Source organism: Ptiloglossa arizonensis, chromosome 6, assembly GCF_051014685.1.
Source record: "Ptiloglossa arizonensis isolate GNS036 chromosome 6, iyPtiAriz1_principal, whole genome shotgun sequence".
NCBI classification, from domain to species: Eukaryota; Metazoa; Arthropoda; class Insecta; order Hymenoptera; family Colletidae; genus Ptiloglossa; species Ptiloglossa arizonensis.
This window is the reverse complement of record NC_135053.1, coordinates 5728237-5753745: the sequence shown is the minus strand read 5'-3', so window position 1 is coordinate 5753745 and position 25509 is coordinate 5728237. Positions and strand designations below refer to the sequence as shown.

General features: G+C 34.7%; 1 long non-coding RNA gene and 1 other non-coding gene across 2 annotated transcripts; one reads left to right on the top strand and one right to left on the bottom strand.

The window, feature by feature from the left end:
* The first annotated feature begins 1175 nt into the window (after positions 1–1175).
* Positions 1176–1257, top strand: Trnas-cga (transfer RNA serine (anticodon CGA)). The gene has a single exon. It is a non-coding gene; the product is annotated as a tRNA-Ser (tRNA).
* A 17414-nt stretch (positions 1258–18671) lies between these two features.
* On the bottom strand, positions 18672–23688 carry LOC143148512 (uncharacterized). The gene is made up of 2 exons (XR_012992497.1): positions 23622–23688; positions 18672–18930 (listed from the first exon to the last, which is right to left on the bottom strand). It is a non-coding gene; the product is annotated as an uncharacterized LOC143148512 (long non-coding RNA).
* Positions 23689–25509: the final 1821 nt, after the last annotated feature.

The window sequence follows — 25509 nt, the reverse complement described above, 5'->3', positions numbered from 1 at the left end:
ATAAGGGAAATATATCGATACTACAAAATTGACAGTCTTGTGTCGAGAAAAATTTACAAGAGAGTCTATGAAAATATTAAATCGTTCGATCAATTCCGCTGTTTCGTTCAATTCGACAAATGTGTATATACTGTTCATAATAATTTGGCAGGTAGTTTGCTTTAAATAACATTAGGAAGAAATATGAAGATGACACAAAAACTGTTATAACTTTTTACCTGGCGGCCCACAGATGAAATGTCGATCATTTCACACTAGATCCGCCGTTACAAGGTGATACAGGGAAGTCGGCTGATATATTCAGATTTACAAATCGTTCACTGTCTGCTATTTCGGATGGTTGGCAGATCCTATCGATTAATTCTCTGCAGTCAAAAACCACTCTGGCCATTAAATTTTCTTTCTTCCCAGACCTTAGTCTGTTTGCTTAACAAACAGCTTTTTATAGACGCTGTTTTCGTTGTTCATAAGTTTGTTGCGACGGTATCGATGACAGACACATTTGTTGCAACATGTCTGGTAAATAAACTTCGAATTGATTATAAACTCGTTAAGATTTTATTTCAAAGATGAGGACATTTAACAAAACACTGATGCTTGTATACTTTTCTTTCTTTGATAATAAAATTTCTGACATCAGTGTTTGCTTTAGGCGAAGATTCTATTTTTTGACTTGGAAATATTTGTTCCTTTTTTGGTTAAAATATATTCGATTTAGAATTTGTAATCAGTGATACATTCTTCTGTTGTTTCGAAGACGTTCAAAATTTTAAATTAGGTTAAACAGAAGGTGATACAGGATTGATAAATATAGATTTTATTCGTTATCTATCCCGGATTAATATTTATACGCGACTTTTCGATTATACTACTCCGTTTCTTCTCTGGATAAAATTGTTTTATACCCCCGAAGAAGGCCATACTCTCCGGTAATCGAAACGTCGGGTTTACAGTAAACAAATTTTAACGCAAAACTTTATCGCTCGAGATTATCAAATAATTTCCAACACATTTTCACGTACTCTCGATACATGCAGAAACAAGAGAAGCAATTACCAATTTTATTTATCAATTATTTTCGACGACTGAAAGTATTGAATTTTTGGGAAAAAATTCACGATAGGGGTTGCTTCCCCTAGCTCACCCTCAGTGCGCAGCCAAGCTACAAGGGGTGAGCAGCCGTGGCCGAGTGGTTAAGGCGTCTGACTCGAAATCAGATTCCCTCTGGGAGCGTAGGTTCGAATCCTACCGGCTGCGAATATTTTTTTCCTACCTCCCCCGTTCGGGTTCCAAGGAACTGGAGAGGTCGACCGATTTTTCACGTTGTCAGCTTTTGCGTCGTAAAACGGTCAGGTTTCTTGAACTCATTGCGAAACAACAGGTGATCGGGTTTTATCATTAACTTCTTCGTCACGCGCATTTTACGACGTCGAGACGCTCGTTCTCCCCGCCGAAAGTAAGAGCAGAAACCATGGAATTAGTGAAAGTGGCAAAAACACGGCGACGGAAGACCGAATTTTCTCACCGTGCGCGAATTCTCTCGTCAAATTGAACCAAAGTTAAACTGTCCGTAAACGCGCACGTTTATTCAAGGTATCATCCCCGTCGACCACCTACACGACTTTCGGGCTGTCCGAATAATCTAAAATGTATAAAAAGAATAATTTGAACCAGACGTTGAATTGCACGGATAATTTAATCCTGGTGCGAACATTATGCAAATTTATGACGTATACTGTATTCTCCATGTTTCGCGTTATTATTTCTATGTACAGAGTATGTGTGTATATTTAAGTATAAATATGTTCGAAATAATTAGTGAAGGGATAAAAGGTACGAGGAAAACGATCTTTCTAGATATTTTTCACGTAAAATCAGGTCACGGAATGGAAAAAGTTATTTCTTCTATTTTTCAGTCGTAACAAACTGATCTGATGTTTTCTAAACGAAATATTACATTTTTGTTTTAGTCTATATCGAAGAATAGAGAAAAGACGAATCCGAGAAACTATTTCAGCACGATCAACGAACACAGAAAAAAAGAAATTATTTAAACGTCCAGTTCTCTGTTACGTGATTAATTTTATTCACAAGGTAACTCTTAAACACTGACCTAGTCTCTTACAAAAGGATTGGTTACCCGTTATGACAATCATTTGTCAAAATATACAATTAAGGAATGAAACAATAGTACCCAGACGCAAAGGTACTTTTACGAAACTTAACGAAATTGATTGTAGATGACGTGTGATAAGCAATACATTAAAAATTTCCCAATAAAAACTAATCCATCGGTATTTGATTATTATAAAAACGTCGTTAAAGTGTATATAAATATTTCGATGGTTGATCGATCGACATTTGTCTGGTAGGCCACAATTATAGTGCTTCCTTCGTTCGTGTTATTGACAAAATTATCAAAAAGGAAGGAAAGTGCTTCCTTCGTTCGTGTTATTGACAAAATTATCAAAAAGGAAGGAAAGTGTACGGAATTAACGATACGGTAGCGTTGAAAAGTAGTTTCACGACAGAAAAGTATCGGTAGATCGAGGAAAGGGCACGGCAATAGGAAAATTAAAACTGGATCAATTAACGGCGAGTGATTTCATTCATTACGCACTTAAACGCGGAATGCGACTGGACCTATTAAAGAAAGCCAGCTACGGTTTTGCCGCGAGTCAGGCATTTAACGGTCCGGTATAATTAAACCCGATGGAAAATTCCGCACGAATTGCCAACCGGATCTTCTTTATTCATTGATAATTCGCTTCTTGCGGTGTTTCTTTGTGCAACTCGCCGTAATTCTTCAATAATTTGCCGTTGAAATTGGGAAAGTTGGACGATTAACGTTTAACCATAGAACGTAAATGTCATAATCGCGAGGGCACGTACTATACGTAATTCTTGCGTTAATTCGCCATTAATACACAATTTCTAAAGTAAACTGTTCGACACCCGATTTCGAAATATTAATCGTCTTGTGCTGAACGAAGATCGAGATCTTTATCAACGAAAGTACGTATTAATGAACTCTCGGTAATTATACAGCTCCGGTAGTCGACAAGGGTGTTGAAAGTAGAACGCGTAACGTTCTTTTCTTTGTACAATTTTCCTTATCTTTACTATTAAATAGATTTTCTCAAATTGGAAATACAAAGTGGAAACAAACTCGTAGAAAACTCGAGGAGTTTTAGCTGAAAGTGAAACTGTGGATGTGTATATATAAGGTGCTCGATAGTGTAAGTGAAAATGTGGCGATTATTCTACTTAACAGAATGAATTGAAAGTACAAAATATATTTATTTGATACGAAAGGTCTTGTTTTCAAGAAAAACGACTATGAATATTTCTTGGATACACGTATACATAGTGAATTCTTGAGTTAGACGGAATCGTAGATACGCAATTGTGCCCTCACTTATATTCTTATATATAATTTACATGTGTGTGTATTTAAATATTAAAAAAAGTTTGCTTTTCTCAATTTTGTTTTCATAACAAAATTTTCACGAATCCTCTATAATTCAAATTATTCTTAACTTTTGCAAAAAATTATATAGCAAAATATTGACAAATATTGATAACGAGACATTAATTAAAAAATGAATTTTAATAAAAACAAACCGTATATATCTTGGTGTGAGAAATTGTAATTAATAATTGTTATTAGTTAATTTTTATTTATTCCAAGAATTCAACTAATTTATAAATACTTAACGTTAACGAATGATTTTTGATGTGGACATTTACTTACGTAAATCTGAGAAATTTATTTATTCCAGTTAAAATTCTTATATAATATTACAGTTGATATTTTTAATTTCTTTTTTTTTTGCTAAGCCTTTTTGCTGTAAAATAACGGCACATTTCCGTGACATAAAATCAATTAATCTTATGTACCTGTCTACATGTATTGATTTCCATGCTTCTTGTACAAAGTTATGCAATTCTTCGCAACATCTTAATGGGATTCAGGTCGGGAGATTGTACCAGCCATTTGAGTATATTAATATTTTTTTTTAATTAGAAATGTTTTAACGACAGGTGCAGTATATCCTAGGTTATTATTTGCCTGGTAAATCTAGTCATTTGGTAGATACGCTTCTGCGTATCGTAATAATATCTTCTTCACGATGTTTAAGAAAACATATCGGTCGATACACCATCAAACACCACTTATAAACACAATTACCGATCCGCCATACTTTTCTCCAACACGACGTCTAACATATGTTCGCCGTCGGATCCGACTCTATTAAATTTAAATTCATTTGTAAATAAGATCACTTTTAACCGTTGTTCTCGTGTTCACTTTATATAAGTTTTTGCAAAATCAATGCTAGCTTGCCTCTCTTCTGAAATAAACAGTTTCTTTCGTCTAATTTGTCCGTTTAAGCCGGATTCATTTAAACGACGTTGAACAATTCTAATACTTATTGGTTTATCAAGATCTGGTAATATTTCTGTAGGATGTTAACTGCGGTTTTTAATCTATTTTGCTTTGGCGGTGTAATAAAATAAGCGGCATATGTTTCTGTCGACTATAGCGACTATTTTCGAGATCTTCCTTTTCGAGAAGTATCATCTACCGTCTAATAGAGTTTTAAATTTTCTTTCCCTTACTCATCGTGGTGTTGTGCAGGAGAGAAGGTTGAAAAGAACGCTTATCGATTCCTTGGCACTTTACCGAGGTTTTATAATATTATAATAAACCGACTGACAAGGATTTTCGCACTTGCGTGTAACTCTTGAACATGACTTAAAAATTGACACTCGTGGTTTTCGAAGGGTTCTTCATATTATTCGATAACAAAAAAGGGCCTGGTCGTAGAATGAGGATTTGCACGAAGAGATACGTAGGCTAGATCAAAGATTGTTTTGACAGTCTTACGTTATCTGTTTTGTTATGGCTGATTCCTTCGAATCAGTTTGCATCGGCAGACGATGATTAATCTCAAAGGCACAATGCGGTAGAACAATGATATAACAATGGTGTAACAATGATCAGTTACTGGTACACTTTTCATTATTTCAAATGTTTAACAGATACTGATGATAGTTGTTCTCAATGTTAATGTTTCAATTTAGGTAGGAATTTCGTCTTTGTAAGACCTGTAAGATTGTAAAAATTATTTTACAAAATTATTCATGATACCACCCTCTTCTTAACTAATCTTCCACAACTAGTCTTTCTTTGTTCCTACAAAACAGCGTATATTTATTACTACAATGTAGTTGAAAATATCCTACGATTCTGTCCAAACTTAAAGCATCTCGTAATATTGATTTTTTTAAAAAAATGTACATTCATTGTGTTCAATAATACAGTAAATTTCGAATCAACTCTAGATCCACTACAATGACTTCTCTTCACCGTTAATTTAATGAGATGCAAGCTGCCTAAAAATAATTGTGCCAATGTCCTGTTTCTAGAACTCGTTATTCATAAATCTTAACCTTAATTAACGTGAATTAGTCTGTGTGAATGTTGGAATCCGAAAAAGAAACTCGCAGACCGTTTATTTTCTCACAATTTAATACGTTTCAGCAGTAGTTTCTAAAAAAACGCGGTTGGCAACAAGAATTTGTAGATTATCACACAAGAAATTACACGACCTGGCGTGAACCAATCGCTCGTTGATTCGGACTGTTCCTTGAACGTGCAGATTTTTAATTGTAAAAATATGCCTAAATGAAAACACAAGACATCTGTTACTACTAATCTAGTTAATTCTTCTAATTGGACAGCGCATTGAGACGAATAATATCTACAACAAATTTAGACGTGTGAGAAGACATTTAAAATAGGATAATCTTCTCGATGATTCAATCGATTATTCGTATTAAAATTGATTACGAACAGGTTTACGATCGAACATTTTTATACAAATACAAATAAATGCCTGATTCAACAAGAAGATTAGCCAATGAATAATACGTTTTAACGATGCGAAAAATTGAGTTATTCGATAGGAACATCCTCGAATGGCCTAGACCGAGTAGCGTTGTGACCGATAATAACAAAATGCTGTTCATCCAACGTGAGAGTCGTTCATATAACTCTGAGTACAGACATGATGCAATTTTGCATCGTAAACATATATTCTTCATCTGTCAGGATTGTTGGCATCTTGGTGTGTAGATCCATCTATAGGTACAGTAATCCTCGGATAATTGTAAAGAAGTAGAATTTTCAGAATTTCAATTATTCCAAGGAGTTTTTGTTCCAAGGAGCGAATTTTTTAATTTCATGTAAAGATAGAGCTAAACACATACCGTTCTGCAAAGAAAGTGAACTGAATACACTGAGAGCAAGCGAGATAGAGTAACAGCGAGTGAAACTAGCATTACCTACGTTCAATGACCGCAATCAAGAGAAATAAGACACGCGTCTATTTCGAATTATCCATTAATGAGAATTAAAGTCTTTATATAGTTTTGTTGACGCGATAATTGCTCGAGTGAAGATTAAAAAATGTCTTCATCAATCGCTGAGCATTTATTTTGATATTGTCTTTAACTAAACGAGATGTTTAAGATTAATTTCAATATTTTCAATTAATATCTAGTCATCCTCGAAATCATATAAAATTATAATACACCGATACTTTTTACCTAAAAGCCAAATATGCAGATAGAATAACTTAAGAGAATTAATAATAATTATTTGAGAGGTGAACATAAATTGTAAAGGTAAAATGTGTTACATTTAATCATTTGTATTTATTACAAATCTTCTACGAGCCAAGAGATTAAAAATAGTTCGAATAAGGTCATGTTTAGACATCTCTATTGGAAAAGCTTAAACAATTCCTTGATAATATTCTTATGAAGATCAATACGAATGACGTGCATTGAGTAAAAAGCAATTGGGATAATTCTTTGTTAGGTATCTAAGGAAAAATCGTTTCAGTTATCCAGAAATTTATGTATTTGTTAGATATTACTCGAGCTAAATAACCAAACAGTCCAATGTCCATTAACATCGTGTGACTTATTTTTAATATTCGAGTATGTAGAATATGAATGGTTTAATAGGGATGTTTGATGAAAATAGATGGATTACAGTAACAAATGCGTTTTGTTTCGAATTGTTACAAGATTGATCTAGTAGCAATACATTACCTTAGACGCAGTTATGCTTATTGAAAATGACTTTTACAATATCGGACAATTAATGTATTTTATTGACAAGTCCTTGCAGTTTTTGTTATTCTTAAACAGTCTCTATTATTGTGCAAATTCCCTCGTCTGTATGTAATTTAATAAACTTACATAGCAACAACCAAACAACAATTTGAAATGTCGCAGTAAATAAGCATTTATTGGGTACTGTGTGAAATATAGTATAATTTTTTAAGCTAAATATTCAAACTTCAGCGTACCTGGATAATTGTTCAAATTCATCAAAATTTTAAGTAAATAAGCATTTATTGGATACTGTGTGAAATATAGTATAATTTTTTAAGCTAAATATTCAAACTTCAGCGTACCTGGATAATTGTTCAAATTCGTCAAAATTTTAATTATTTGCCCTTTCGTACAGGTTGTTACAGACATGAGAAACCGTTTATTGCTAGTCTGGAAAGACCAGCTGGAAAATCCTCAGCGAGGAGTCTTCCAACGAATCCCTGACAAAACTCAGTGACAAATACTTCTATTCTCATTGCCATAGAAATTACTCGGCGCGTAGAAACTGGATAATTTCTGTTCTCTCGTGTGTCGTCCTGTTACTCGAGTCTTCGAATAATCCGAGTAGCCATGTCGCTGTCGCGACCAACGAATTTGACGATTGGTTGGCAGTCGAAGGTCGACAACACGAATACGCTCAGTCGTCGACAGTCACTGACGGACTCGGCATTGGCCGGTGTACTCGCCGGCTGCTGGCTAACTGTAAAATGGCAAGTTCCGCTATTCCGTCGGTCGGAAAAAGGACGACGAGGCGTCTCGGGAGGCGTGTGGGGCACCAAGGTGATCGTACGGCCTTGTGTCACGTGTTCGTCCATTAACGTCGCTATATGTAGGCTATGAGCAAGAGACCGAGAGTTCACGCATTTATCTCTAGGCATGGAAATCCAAGGGAAGTCGGTCCCGTATCCTCTGGAACGCGATCACGCTACGATGTGCTTTCACCTAACCGTCGCGTGGTTTTTGATTATTATTAGAGGCGCTCGCGTTCCCATCCCGTTCCATGGTGAATCATCCGACTTCTTTGTGGGTCAATAGTCTCTTGACACGTTGATCGGTTCGCGCGAAGGATGTTGGAATTCAGTTCGCACGAAGAAATAGCACCCACCGTTGAGAATGGTCCGTCGGTGACTGATTCGAAAGTTGCTGAACTCTGGGCAACGCTTCCTGGGAATTCCGGTTTTCATTTGGAAATTAATCAAATAGCGTTCCGACGAGTCGTTTACATTACGGAGTAAGGCGTTGTATAAAGTTTACTCGATACCGTGTACACGGGTTCGTTAAGTCTTGTTCGAGGCAACGAGATTCGAAACACCAACGATCGTTTTCGTTCTATTCGATGGTCGAATTTATGGGTACCTACCGCCTTTTTATTAGAGTTCGCGGTAAACGGAATTTCAATGATTCGTAGGAACATTATAGCGCGCGATACTCGTGTCTTGTAAGTTGTAATATTTATTCAGAATCGTCATCGTTAACATTCATACTCATCGAATAAGTGATACATTTCAGAGTTTATAGGCGATATTTAGAAATAACGCGTATCAAAATACCGAGGTAGCTTTGTTGCTTGCATTATTTATGAATTTTAAACTACCTTATCCAATACCAACTATTCAAGTTATCGAGCGACTAATTTTCCCGTCAAACTCGTTAGACGTACAGGAAATAAAAAATAAGTAACTGGAAGCGTAAACGTTTCTCACAGAACAGAAAACAAAACAAACGAAACTTTATACTTTCAAATGAGTACGATTATCGATCTTTGGTAACGAGTAATACATTGTGCCTCTTATCGGATCAATTGTTTAATAATTATTCGCAAACCTGTTTTTTGAGCTCGATCGCTACGTTCGAGTATCGAAAAGTAATATTCAGAACCACCGATCGGTTGATTTATTCAATATTAACAAACGATTACTACTACTTAAGAAATTAAGTTCCCGTACCGTTACTCACTGAGATCACAATGAATTCTTAAATAATTTTAGCAATTTTACTCCAAGAGGTAAACTGATCTACTTCTTAAGAATGCTCCAAATCTAAGCGATTTCTAATCGGAAAATGCTTCCAATTAAAAAAAAAAAGGAACTGTTAACTGTTACGATTAAAATCCTCGAGATAGTTTGTACGAGTGTGTTGGAAATTTCCGGAAATACATATATCGTTCCGATGACACTAATATCTGATTGTTTGTATCGAACTTTTCGACCTACGTGGCTTCTATAGAAACGTTTGCGCATAGCTGCGATGACCCCGCGAGTCAGACGAGGTCATCGTCGATGATCAACCGAGCCGGCGCAGGGTAAATGTAGACAATGGTTTCACGAAAGGTTTCTCCGCCAGGTAAACTCTTTAAAAGCTGATACTAGAGAACGGTTTCTATGATAGTCCACCGTCGATACGTGTCTTTGTTCTTGCTCTTTCGAGTTCCTTAACTCGAATAAGAAACTATTACACCTGGATATTAGCTCGAGGAACGAAAACCTATCACCAACGCCCAATCTGCGAAGAACAACGTATTACGAATACCGATCCACCGCTAGAGATAAATTTACAGCACCGAACGAACGTTCCACTAACACAGACTTTTATTTTCAACTCGTTCGATCGATTCTAGTAATTGGAAAACGTACAATTCGATGGTGTCTAACGGCCTTTCTCTCGCGATTTAAATTTTCTCGTCGGATTAACGATCATTTCTAATCAATTTCAACAAGCATCAAACTCTGAAACTCGGGTACAACTCGTTATCGAATCGGATTCTGCGTTCGTCGAATCTTCGAAATCAGATCTTTCGAAATTTCGAAATCGGCGAGCTTTCGAAACCTGAAATTGACAGGTTTTTCAGCTGTAAATTGATTACACCTCCGTAATCCGGAAGCAAGTAGGTATATAAAATTCTTTTTCAATTTCAAACTTTTCTTTTTATACTTTGTAAAATTCGTATTTTCATTCTGTAAGTAATCGGAGCTTGGAATCGATTGAAAGTTGATACAGATACCACACGATCGAGCACGGAATACAATTCTTGATGCAATTTCTATTCGAAAACTTGAACTCGTACACGCTTCCTAATTAATAGAACAGAACCGTAAATTTTCTGTACCGCCCAACATAATCACGAGAACACGTATACGATGGAAATTTTGCATCGTGTGGAAAATTATAGCAGTCGACGCTTGATAAGTACCCGTTTGGGAATTAATTTCATTTAATGGGAAGAATCGCGGGCGATAAACGATGCGGGTGATTTGAATGCGCGTGGAGAAAAAGGCCAGCTGTATCGGTCGTCGCGATGTAAAATGGAGGCATACTGGCATTGGTAGTACGCGCGGTGAAAAGTGGACTAAAACTTTTTTCTCCGAACGTTGTCTGCGGCAAGGGTTCGCGTTACTTCGAATCACGCGACCTGCTTACCTTGTTTCGAGGAATCGTTGGGTCCTTTCTTTCGTCGAAGGTCCCTGCGATCGTTTCGGTTAATTTATGACGGGATCATTACGCGCGAAAGTCGAAATTCCTGTTCAACCTCTTTTGTTCGATTTCTGCATTCTCTGTACACCGGATTCGAGCGCACGTCCCATTTCGCGAGCAAATATTAATCGCTCCTGGCGAGCGAGTTGGAGAGAAAGTTTCAGCGGAATGAATCGATTCCAGCCGCTTTTAAAAAGGGGTACACGGATTTTCGTTTACGCTCGTCGCGGTCGGGATCGATTAACGATACGTTGCCGATGCGAAGTTTCAGCTCTGCCGTGTAAATATACAACTGAGCGATTACGAACGACAACATTTAGCACCGCGCGCTCGATAAATATTAGCGTTTCGTTTTTCTCCAACTTGTCCAGCTTTTCTTCGAGGAGTTTAACAAGTACGAAGATTTGAATAAAGGAATTTAGAATTCTTTCGGTCAAATATTGTTTAAGCGACGATAAACTGAATCATCTCGAACAGTTATGTATACACATTTGTACATGGTTACGTAGAGTTCAGAGAACATCGAATATCGAGTTTTTTTTTTGCACACTTCGTACGTTATGCATCAATTGTGTAACTGTTTCAATTTCTGAGAATATTAGACATTCTTAAACGAACGTTCCACCGTTTCATTTGAAACAGTTTTGTTATCGTGGGATGCTCCGACGCTCTAATTATACCGGAGACTAAAAGTATGAGAATCGGTCTTTGTGAAAGCGTAAAACATACTCGCATAAACAAAATGTTTAATAAGGACGAGGAGGAAAGTAATCTTATATTTTTCAATGTAATAATATTTTCTTGTTTCAGAACCAGGAAGATAAACAAAAATGAAAACAGAATTACTCAAAAGCTCGTGGAAAATGATTGAAAGTTTTCCAAACCTATTATCTCGGGCGGTTGATATCGAAACACAAAACTGAAATAAATTTCTTCTAATTCCTCGAGAAACGCAATACTGTTTTCATCCTAAATTATCAAATAAACGAGAGTTATATATACATATAATAAACCTGAAGGACTAACTGTCTTAACTTCTCAAAAATAAATAAACGTGTTAAATTTATACTTATTATCCAAAAGTAATAAATATGTTTTGTAGTATAGAAAAGTATATAAATGTAGGAACGAAATGACGAAGGATCATAGACGATCTTAGTTACTATTATCGTGGTTTAAGGAAAGAATAATAGTTTTCGAGCAATGCAATGATTCAGGCTGGTATTGGACATCAGGATTAAATGAAACTAAAATTTATAACAAGACGGATGAAAATATATACGAAAAAAGATTTATCCGTTTCGAAGATCGAAGGGTGCTTCAAGTTTTGGAGCGATAGTGTACATGGTTCTGAAATTCTTGGAGATTAATCAGAGACGATTAATCATTGAAATAATCACTGGCTAAGACCAGATATGTACGTTCAATGTAAGGTTGTTCGGTACATCCGATCGAATTTTGTATCGATCTCTCGAAATCCAATTGAATGGTATCATCGATCCTCCACGAGCTTATAAACCACCGAGCTTGTTAAAATTGCAAACGTTCATCAAAACGGAACAAGCGCTTTATTCGTTCACAGGCAAACGTCGTGTGTCGAATCGTGTCGTCTGTATAAAATTCTCGCGCGATTGTGACGAATTGTATCTTTCTTGCCAGGCTTGTTTAAAACTACAAGGTAGATAAAAGTTACATAATCACTCGCAGAAGAAAAAGAATCACGGAACGTTAATGGTACAAATGAAACTTGGACACGGAACGCAATTGGCTCGATATTACAGCAATTAAGATTCTCATTGCCAAAGCGATTACGCTCGTTGTTTCGCAACGCTTCGGACTTTTATAAATCACAACGTAATTTTCGGCCCTGTTTTAAGAGTTCGATTTATTTTCCGAGGCGATACTTTCGTGAATTACAAACCGATAAAGCACGGGACGAGGCGAGAGGCGGATAATACGAATACTTTAACTTACGGCGCGAAGTTAATTCTTCGATGGGACACTCGAATGGATGGATCAGATGTAATCATTAATTTCGTAATCGAGTAATAACAGCATTGCCACTGCACGCGAGCCAGCGTGAAAGCAAAAACGCGAAAAGAAAGTCACATTCATTTTAAACGACATATACGTATTACCTTCGCAAACATTCAATTATCGGGGAATATTAATTTTCAATTAAACCGTGTTATTCGTTGTGTTCGAAACTCGTGTCTGGATTAATCTTAAACCTCGAAGCGTCGTGCGCATTTGTTATTACGATTCGAAAATTTTATTTTTAAATACGGTTAGTTCGATTAAGATGGAATACAGGTAAACATACAGTATGTCACTTTTCTTTAGAATTAGCGAGATACGTAATATTAGCGTGTAAACCAGGAAACGTTGCAAAATGCAGCGTTACCTTAAGAAATCAGGCTGCAGTAATCGCGATATGTTTAAAAGTTTCGAGCAGCACGTTTTGGGTTTTGTAAAAATTCAATTTCTTTACCCATATACGATTTTTGCGTTAAATTTTGCTCTTTTGTACCAAGAGGACGTTACTTAGGTACGATATACGATAAAGATTTTATATCCTGAGTAATCTGTAGAAAAACACGAGAAGTTTACAAACTACACTTTCTCGAGGGAGAAGGAAATATCGAATTCAATTACTTTCTTCGAACACGCCTTCGTCGATGATCCAGTTGTTTTAATTTCAATACTGTTACTGTAGTTAAGTAGCAATAACCTTCCTCTATTGAATAAGAATTTATGTCGGTAAATTTCCACTTCTTCGAAGAAGTTCAAAAAGAGAGATAGACAATTACGATTTTCAATTTGAATTGTTTGTGTATCTACGAAAAAGGTTCATTTATTTTCAAAATAAAGAGTACTCTAAATTTTTAAGCGACAGAACGTATGCGCGATGTATCAGTGAACACGTTAACGCGATAAGATTAAAAAAGCTACGTGTAAAATGTGTCCTTTTTAATTCTTCGTTATAAACGAAAGTATTTTTTTATAAACTTTGCGTATTTAATTGTACGAACTTTTAGCCCAATGTAAAAATACGCAATTTCAAATCGTAAGACGTTAACCACTGATTTATTTTTAAGACTGTTCCATTTAGTCTTCTACCATTGATTAAAGCGAGTTTAAGCAATACAGTTAATATTTTTCAATCAGCGGTGAAAGCAAGAAAAATTTGTATTAAGCATACTCTGATTTTTGAACGCGATAAAAGAAAACTCTGCAGTCTGTTATGAGCAGCAACAAAATTAACAGTGATACCTCCATTATATAAACCTCTATTATCGAAATATTCAAATAGAATGTACTCTTACAGAATAATCTTCTTCGTATCGAAATATTCTTTCATAATGATGCGAAACGATCAATACAAATGTTTAATATGAATAATAGCGTCAACGATATCGGGAATGATGCAATTACCGGTATTAAAAATATCTTTATCGAGTTAACGAAAGAGCTTAGGTGCTTCGAAGCGTAAATGGTACCTAGTTCTGTGCACGTAAGCGTTTTAAAAATATCTCTTAGAATTCAGAAGCCAAAAAAATGTAGGATTCCTGATCCTTTAAGGGAATCGTTCATTTCTACTATTTATTCGTACTTTTTCTTATTATTTCATTATCCGAAAATTCGGTCGATCTATTAGATCGGATAATGGAGGTTCCAGTGTGTTCCAAAATCGAGACAATCGTTTGAAAATCGAAATCATTATTGGAATTGACGTTGCCCGAGTTTCTGTAAATACCGATCACTTGCCACGAAAGAAACATCGATAATTTAATTTAACGATAAGATGGAATCGCGCAAAAGATGGTCACTTCGTGGGCGATTAACATTCTTTGCGTATCGGTATCGAATACGGTTATTTACACGAGCAAAAACACGCAGACTTACGAAACGGCCCGATAATGTAAAACATAAAGAGATATCACGCATTTGTTAACCCGTTTCTCATCGTTTCGTTCCACCACGAATTAAAAATCAGTTAATGGTGAATGCTTGACACTTGAACATAACCAGCTGTCACTGTTACCGCATGCTCGTCGATTCGCGCGAAGAACCTTACGTGCACGCGTCGAAGCGCAGATAGCAGCTTAGACGCACATTCCACGGAATCATTACGCTCATTAGCCAGTACATTGTACACACACGGACAATGTAACATGCGTGTGCAAACCTGCTTTCCCCTTGGACGAGGGCCTGGAACGCTGGTCTTGCCGGTCTCGCCGGTTTCCTGTACCCCTCTCGCGATATTCCACGCCACGGTATTTATTTTTTAATCGACTCGATCGCGGGCTGGGCTTCTCGCGCGAAAGTTTCCACGATTTCCGAAAATATTTTCGCAACGACCGAATTCCACCGGGCAATTAACTTAAGCGAAGGCGAAATCTCTCTCTTTGATCGACGCTCGAATTTCGCAGGAATCTCGATTTCGTCACGAGTCGATGTCTCTCGGGTTTGCACGAAATTCTTTTGTTCGTTATCGTCATTATGGAATTGTACCGCCCGTTACAGTAAATAATACCAAATCATCTGGACGAATTGTAACATACCGATGGCAAATACAATCGGGTGCAGCAAGTTCCTTTTATAAATTATAAAGGATCCCTTTTAGATGTCGGGTAAAATTTCACTTCTCTTCTTATTGGATAAAGTCGAGCATTACAAATTATTTAATCTCTTTTCGTGTGATTAAATCACGAGTAATTTTTCGAATGTATACTATCAAACGTCGATATAAAAATGATAATGCTTGGTGCGAGCATAGTTTAAATGGAACTACTATATTTAAACGTTTTGGGTGGTTGGCGATAAAATTGATAGTTTTAAAATATAAAAGATATAACGAAAGGAGAGAGTAGTACAGGGCGAACCAGTTATGTAAAAATGTAAAACTACGAATTATCGATGCTTTGAATTATTTACTACGCGAAAGTCGAAAAGTAGAAGCAAAATATTAAAATTGTATCAGTTCCGGCTAAACAGTAATATAACTCTTATCGGTTATAATTTTGCTCGCTTTCACCTAAACTCGAACGAGTATTTTACAATAATATTTCTACGTTAATTTCTAGTCTTGCTATATACTCGATAACTGTAATCAAAACGACGAAGTTCTTCCACGATTATCGCTCTTTTCCTATTGAATTTATGACATTGCATTTTACTTTCACATGTGACATATGATTATTAAATGTTGCACTTTTGTAATAGGCAAGAAGAACTCAAGTATTTATACACGACCATATTTCTACGAAAAGGAAAAAATCTTTGTTTCAATGTTCGTGACTATTAATCTATCTTATAGATTTAACAAAAACTTCTAACTTACAATTTCAGTATATTGGACTATTATTTTTTAACTTTTCTTATAGCAAGTAACTAGATCGATCGTTCATTTATATTTTTCTACAACTTTCTCGTTCTACTTTCGTCTCTTGTGATATTTTCTGTATTTTTAAATTATCCATTTGATCGAAGGAGGCTTAAATCGAAGCACGAGGCTTAAACATAATATTATTTGAACTATTCTTGTATCGATGATCGACTATGAACGTGACAAACAGATTTTAAACGAATAATTCGCATACTTTTTCATTTTTGTTCGATATATTCGTATACGTCGAGGTGGCAAAAAAGTGCCGACTCCAGCATGCAACTAATATATTTAAATAAAACGAACAAACGCAACGTCAATTTGGTTATTCCAGTTCTTAACTAGCTGTATGGTGCATTGAAAGAAACGAGTCGGACACGTGATTGTACGACAAGATGTTAAGTTGGAAACGTTCCTTGCATCCAAATATGTTTTAAGATTCTGAACATAAATATTTACAAATTTCAATTAGCGTGACTAATTGAAGAGATACGTGTCTCGCGATAAAAAAAAAAAGAAAACTGGAACTAACAGAAAGAAGAACAGGAAACAAAGAAGTCTCTTTCGTCGTGCGAAATTACTTTCTTCTCCGGGGAGAGTTTACAAAAACCGGAAAGTATTCGATTAAACTGTTTCTTCCCTGTTTTTGGATATTTTTAGTTTCTTATTTTCGAATTCACTGATACGTGCCATGCTAGGGGAGAGAGGAAGGAAAAAAAAAAAAGTCGATGATTGATGTGCATGCACGCGTATTCGTAACAACCTACGTACTACTTTCCCCTGGGAGGAGCGGCAAGTAGTCCGCCGTTCGAATTCGTTATTTCCGGAATCCTTTCCATGATTTCGCTATTCATTTCGTAATTAAGCGGCGCGAGGATCGGACAGGTGTCTCAATTAAAACGTTTAGCGGATATATACACTCCCCAGATTTTTCTCGGATATAAGTCACGGAATGTTCGTAATGAAGTAACCGGATCGCTATAGGTTTCTCTTTCTTTGCGCTCTCCGGGGTAATAAAATTGCTCTAATAATTTATCGAGCTCCCAATGGAACGTATACAAGGACGTGTTACATGCATCTACGTAACCAGTTACGTTTGGAATTATAAATCTTCGACGTTTCGTATCGATGGACGTTTTCGTTTCATTCCGCATTCATCGTCGTTTTACAGCAATGAGACACAATTTTTTAAGGTCAGATATTTTAAACTTTAGCATAAATATTTCGATAGATATAAAATTAAGAAGAAAAGTGTGATCTAAGAAGAAGCGTATATTTTGATTCCCTGCTTTAGGATTATTTTCAGATTTCTATGGACAATAACTTATAGAAAAAACACACACACGATTGAGTTATGTTTGAGAGAAAGAAACGATGATACTCGTAGTAAATTTCTGAATTATCCAAACTTGAACAAAGCGGAAAAGGTATTGTGAAAATGCCGTGTCCGGGTTTGAATATCTCTTAGGTTTAGTAGAATTATTATTATTATTTTTTTTTGTCGAATAAAATTCAATTTGTTTATTCCGTATATTAATTACAGTTTATTGCCGAATGTTTTATTTAAAATTGATTACTTGCTTTAGAACTGAGAAACTTGTATTCATTAGATGGTACAGAAGAGACTTTCATCGGTTAAAATTTAAGAATTGTTTGTACCGATATTTTCAAGAGTTCCTTGAGTCATAGAAAATGACGTGTAATTAAATTAGTAAACTATTCGGATTGAAATAGGGCTTCGTTACGTTTTTAAAGTACTACGAATTTTTATCCAATTACGAAGCTTTTATTTCTGTATGAACGTGTCTTTCAAAATTGATACGTAATGAAGGAAATATTATAATAATTTAAACATATACAGTCTTTTCGAGCATGCTTTGGCTAAAATTCTCAAATTCGTTTGTATCTGCGAATGGAAAAAGGAAAACAGCATTATCGTAATGAAACAAACTTGAGAGATGACATATTTTAAAATTACAAATTCTAATACACCATATTTGATAAATTGAGGTCGCATGTGTGTTAACAATTGTAAGGAGCTATCGTAAAGGTTTCAGAGTATGTTAACTATGAAATTGGGCGAGTTGAGAAATATCTCATAAATTGTCTAAGACACTTTCTCAATGTCTCTATTAGGTTCATTTGAAGCACGACATTGAGGTAAATCTTTTCATTGAGATAAAAATGTTTCTAAAGGAAAAGGTCTGTTTCAACTCCAGATAAGGAACTTCGTACCTTAACAGTAAAAGTACCAAAGGGGATCAATTTGACTTATTTCAAACTTCTTTTTAAAATTATTTAGTTATTAACGGTGACTTTGTCTACAATATTTGTGAACAATTATCAAAATAGACAACTAATGGTACTCGTATATTAATTTGCCCTTTCCCTATCTAACGTCAACCATACATTTATGGTCTAATACAACTAGTAATACGTTCACCTTAAGTAGTTCTAGTATTAAGTCTGTAGGACGTAATGGATTGAAAAATGTCCTATCTTTTTAATAATGATGTGCATGGTGGGATATTTCTCAACCTATCGTGAAAAATTGAAACAATTCGACACAAGTTACACGATGGGACATGATTAAATGGGAGATAATTAAACAGACCATGTCTAATTGATACATCTTTTAATTTTGCTCATTTTGCATAATTTTACAGTAACAAGGGCAAGAGGAATTTAAACAGCGATAGAAACGAATCATTCTCTTCTGTGGAGAATTCTTCACGATCGGTTGCCATACTCGTACCATGTTCAAGTACAGACCTTCGCTCCATTGGATTATCCAACCAGAGCAGAGTTTTCGTAGTAGATTCTCGCAAAGCGTGTAGTAAATTCATGGTTTATTTCACATATTTTACTCGCCGACATAACTGCGTACATAAGAGACGACATCATAAATTTTCATAATAACTACGTGCGAGCAGAAGAAAATCCTTGCGCAGTTATTCAGATAAATCGTTTTTTAACGAACATATATTTGGGTAGACATTGTAGACGATCAGTTACCAGAACCTGTTATTTTATCAAACCGATTATTAGGTGCAACATTTTAATTCCTAATGAACATGCTACTGCAATCTTTTAACAACATCGATTGCTCGCACTATCTTGTTTAGTAACTGTTTTTTAGCTTGAATCTATAGTTAATGCACGACGGTATTCCAACTCATTTTTCATTTAGTACTTAGCAGTATTTAAATTGAAATTTCAATGACAGATAGATTGCACGTGGTAGTTTACATTCCATAGTTGAATTCCTTAAATGTATGTTGTACTCTTGATTGGTAAGTAACATAGGTGAAATACACGTGATTGGAACAAATTCAAGGATTCTTTAAAGAGTTTGAAATTTTCTCATGGAAAGATGAAAAGAGTGTGTGGAAATAGGAGGACATGTGGTAAACTGTTTATGAATATCCATAGAGAAATAGTAGAAATAGTAGTCTTCCGAAACAGAAAATTGTTTATAGTATAATTCGAACCTTTCAATCTATGTTTATTAGAATTTTTTTTCTCCATTTGTCGAGTACTAGCTGCCCTGAATATTCTGAACTCTTTTCTTAAACACTTTGTATATTTATTTGCTTTTTAGAATACTATTTCATCTACATTAATATAGTATTACGTCAATAATTGTTTGATGTTATCACTCGTTTAAAATAAGATTACTGATTTCCGAACTTATTTTTTATCTAATAATCAATTAACAAATTTCTACCTTTTTGTTTGCTAAACGTTACAAAAACAAATACACTTGCTACTTTATAAATATGAATTTAATTAAATTTAAAATAAATTTAAAATTGTAAATGATCTATATCCTAAGTAAAGGATTTATTACTTTCAAGATCGCTGTTTCCTAAATATTAGATTAACGATTTTGAAGCATACTCCTTCTGAGATGTTTTAGATTTCATTTAAGAAACAAAGATCATAAGTTCGAACGACAGATTATATTATACAATTAGTATTTCTCATCTACTGACACAACTTCGGACGTTGTATTATACAAAATATATTTTATATAACATAAAAATACAATTTTGAATATCTTCAGTTCGTAACTATTGCATTAATAATATTTAAACTTCCAGTTTTATATCGAATTAGAATTGGAAGTAAATAAATAAAGAATTTACTATTTTTAAAGACGTTAAATGTTGAAAATTGTATCAAGTATTTTTAATCTTGGTGTTATGTAAAGATCGAATTCATCTCCGCGTCTAATTGCCTTGAGGAATAATTTGAATAATCTATTAGCATCGTGTTATATCATATGGCTCGCAATTACGAATGTGTCGGATGGCATTCTTGCATTAGGAAGAGGATCGTTGACCCTTGCCAGACTAACCATCCAAAAATCATTGGCCGGACATGAAATTGTATTCAGAACCAGACTCGAAAGCCTGCGTGGATTACTAAGCCGATGCCATCGAAATTCCACGAGAGGACTAGTGAAATTCTTGTCTGGTTCGAATCGAGCATCGACGTTCCACTAAAAAATCGCGACTGTCGATTCGACACTGTGGATACGAATCGCTCTTGGCTCGGAAGTTGCGAGTAACAAATCTCTTCGATTAAACAATAATTTTACAGCGCGAGAAAGTTACCTGTCCCGTTGAAATTTCGTCGAAACATTTTTCACTGGAGAAAAAAATGCAGTTCTTTTATTTTTGAAAAACACAAGAGGCATCGAGTTTTGCTAAAAGACTAAACGACGACTTGTATTCGGGATTGATATACGTTTTTGAAATTCTTTCATAGATTAATTGATTTCGATATCGATCGTTATATTTCTTTTGAACGATTCGACGGAAATGCGATGAAAATTAAAATTAAACATTTATGAAAAGATCGTTTGTAGTGCTCGTTAATGCGCGAAGGAAAACTAAAATAAATATTATACATGTACAGTGTGTAACAAAAGTTGAACAATTCACTTTTTAGTAGAAGTAAAGTATGTATCTAATTTTATACAAACGAACGAAAATTTATTTACACTTTGTAATGATATTTCAACAAATATGTTACTGAAACTTTCAATAATTTAGAATCTCTTTGCAGAAACAATAAAAACGTAACTAATGTCCAGATAGCATATTACAAAAATAAGTAAACATGTTTCTTTATCAACAAATTAATATCCACAATAACGTCCATTGTTTAAAGACATTTTGGCCAATTTATCGGGTACAGAAAGCGTGTATTTTTTACATTCGTCTATTGTAAATAATTGCCACTTTGTTTCTAATAGAAATTAAGTGGTTTTTGGAATTAAGTTAACTTCTTCAAATTGTGTAGTTTATTTGCTGTGATTTTCAATTTTAAAATTATCCATATATTTTTTATCGACAACAGGTTGGAGTTTCGTGGAAGCTATTCTAAAACGTTTACAGAAATGCATTATCCTGTTGAACGATAAACTCGTCCTCTATGAGTCTTTTAAAATAACGACTTTTCTTTTGTTATAATAGGAACTTTCTTTCATGACATATTGTATAATAATATATAATGTTCATTGACAATTGAACGGTAATATTTAAAATAATTTAAATTTAAAGAAATGTTAATGACATATCTGTATAATGATACATTTGACAAAACTCACGATTACTTTGCTCTATCGTATTGACTAGATTATTGTATCATTAGTTGAATATATATATATATATATATATATATAGATTTATCTGAAAAATTGCACAAGGAAGTGAGTTAATTCAAAAATTTGTGGACATTATACTATGCGATTAATTGTTACAGAAAGATACAATAGATTAGTCGTAATCTACGTTCAAAATTCTTGTGGTATCTGTCCACAATTACGATAGGACCTTTGCAACAAATATTAATAATTTCTGGTGAAGTTTTTCCAAAAAGTAACTAACTTTCTATTGCATGTCATGACACGATATTCCAAAAAAATAATAATTTTGAAAATCCACCGAGAATCGCTTCGGAAATCCTAAGACTTCGTTAATTGAATCAACAACGTTAAAATAACTAGAAAATTCAGCTTTAATAATATATCAGTAATTAAATCGTTACTATTATACATATTTATACATAATATGTATAAATTATTAGCAACATTTATTAATCTTCGGTATTCCATGCCTTAAACCGTTAAAGGCCTAATCATAAATCTAGAGCCACTTATTATAGTAAGACGTTTAAAATCTTCTTCAAGAATCAGTGTCCTCGGCGTGCAGTGAATATGTATTATGAACAACTGAATCAATAAAGTTGTCAGCGAACGTGGTAAAACTAAATCGGCCAGGATGCAATATCCGAAGAAACTACGCACGAATTCTTTGTAGGAATCACCTCGTTCGCAGTGAAATTCTCATAGACGATCGCAATGACACATCGAAAACCAGTAGCGAATCGCTACTTTCTCGATTCTGGATACCCACCGTGTGAAAGCCACGAAACGAAATAATTGAACACCGACTACCGTACACTGTGTAGTTTTCCCCGTATGTCTCGCGACCGCACACGTGCAGATAACCACGTGTTCTCGTCGACATTGCGGTGCAACAATGTTTCACGAATGAAGTCTTTAATTGTTGCGCCTCCTACGTCTACTCGCGCGGGCCTCCATCAAGCACTTCAAACGCGGAACTTTTTGTAGGCCAGCGGGGAATTCCAGTTGTTCACCTACCTTCTCGTAGATCATTGTTCTTTCCGTAAAAATGTTTGCCACGCTTCTAATGGAAGAATTACGTAAATGGACGCGATCGAAGGCGAGTTCCTTGTACGAGTAATTTGTGTCATTCTCGACTCGATGAAAAACTCCACTCCTGTGCAGTGCTTATGTAGCTCGCGTTTGCGACGAATATACAACTTACACTTCTTTCAACGATTAGATAATATACCAAAAACCAGTGTCGGAATTGTTTCTCTCCATAGTTCGGAGGGATGAAGTTTTTAACTTGAAACGAAACTTTGAAATAAAGTACCTATTGAACTTTCACCCATTTTCCTTTCAGAGCTATTCAACAATTGTTGTGACACTTTTTCCGTTCGTGTCTTTTAATGTAATAATATTTTTACCAAATTAATAACGTCCATTTATTGTTTCTAATTAACGATCGCATACGTAACAAAGCAATCATTGTTCAAACGTAGTTTATTTATCACGTCACTAATTGATACCGAATAAGAGTAAACGACTTGTTGGTACCATTACAACATTTTAGATGAGCATGTGTCGCGCACAGACAAGCAGCCAATTTTATTAATTGCAGTAACTGTCATTTATTTGCTTCTTATTTCTCGTTTATTTATTAATTGTTCATTTCTGTAACTCTTATATAGTTGTTTTGCATTCTATTTTTATCTACATTCAAATTCTATCGTACAATTCTTTCCTTTTTTTCCTACATATGGGATAAGTTGAATATTAATAGAAATATTACCCACTAATGTATTAGACGCAACATTAATATTAAGATGTATTCATTACGATTCAGGAGGATTTTGAATATTAGTATTGGTTCGCATATTTTTCTTTTCTATGCTCGAATTTTATTAATATTACTCTATAAAGTCCACTTACGCTTGTATTGAGTATTTTGCGATACATGGGATTAAAATTATATCAATTTACCGAAAAGAAGTGAAACATATTATGATCGGAACGTTTAAGTAAAATATATTTAAACAATGCTTGTTCTGTTACCTATATATATGATTGCTAACCTCTCATAACACCCAACAGGTTTTTACTTATCTAAATAAGTAAAATACGATAGTTCTTCACTATCTAATTTATGTTTCTCTATTTTGTAATTTAAAGTATCCTTTTTCGATAGTTTTAAAAATATTACCATAAACTGTTGGCCAGAAACATTAAATAGAAATAACAAATGGCTTGTTACGACTACGAAACATTAAATAGAAATAACAAACTGTCTGTTACAACTTATCGATTTTACTATATTAGCTTTATCCTTAATAATTTTTATCGGATGTCCAATTACAAAATTTTATTTAATAGCATTCAACGTTGTTCGTAATAACAATGAATCTCATTTATTTAATTTTTCAACGAAATTGTCTAAATCGTTTAAAATATTAAACATGATCTTCGTTGGTCAAAAATTGATATAAAAAATCACTTTAAATATAGCCTATCACGCTAATTGCTCAAACCTTGTTTGATATAGGTATTCAAACCCACTCTCGTAAAACGTAAATCATTTGAAAGTCAATCACACACATTACAGTTACTTCTCAAACTCTCGTACGTTTCGTACGCCCTGTATAAGGAGTCGAACACTATTTTTTACAGAGTACTGCCGCTACGCGTGGTAATTCCGTTATCCTAAACCCAAGGTTCACGGTGAGTCATAAATTTGCACATAATTACATAGTATCTCGGACAATACACCAAGCCGTTGACCACGCTGGGTTACGTTACATATTCATTTCTACGAAAATCACCGTCGAGTTATGGCAAACGCAATCCCATTAACTTTCATTTCATCTAATTATTTTGTCTGTAAACCGAGTCGTTACACAAATGCATGCGATAATAAAAGTTGACCTGGTTTTGCGTCGCCCCAAGGTGTCTATTATTTAACATTATTTACTAGTTGGAACAAATCTGTGTTCGTGTTAAGTTCACGTACAGGGTGCTTTCACTTAACTTTTCATAAGACGATTTATTTTTAGCGACTAAGTCCAACTACGCGATTTAATTTTTTTTTACTTCCATATGAGCAGCCATTAGAAGAAAGAAAATAATATTTATTTTACACTGTTCATTTTAAGACATCTCTTGTAAAGTGAGCTGATACGTCAGAAGGAGAAAGAAACAGAAGTCCATCTTCTTTCGTTGCTAATTAACTTTTGAAACGTCTTGGCTTTTCTGCGAACACGTTGGCAACTGCTATCTTTTTTTTCAATTTACAATATAAACCACCACTTGCAACGTATCGCATTTTTATTTGGAAACATTGTACGTTATATCTAGTAACACACTTCCCGCTTAGAATCAACACAAACGGTTACCTAACTATTTCTTCAGTTGATATTTACTAAAAGTTTTTTAAGTGTTCTCTTATTTCTGCACACACTTCGCACCTTCGTGCAGAAGAATTTCAAATTATTTAAAAAATCCCTAGTTTTGTTTGCACCTTTCGGCAGACATCTATTCGCTCGTGTAATTCATCTATGTTATTTAACGGTGAAGATATCATAAATTTAAAAATGTCCTCGTAGGAAAAAATTTAAGAGGATTTGAATCGGATGATCAAGAAAACCATCCATGGAACTGATCTACCACGTTCAATCCATCTTTCACTTGAAAATGATTACCCCTGTAACCTGTTAACATCCAACGTTGTTTCAGACAATCGTTAAAGTTATATTTATCGAAATCTTACCGTATTTCATTTTCGGTATACATAATAGGCTGCTGAATAAGTTTTGTCGTTCGATAA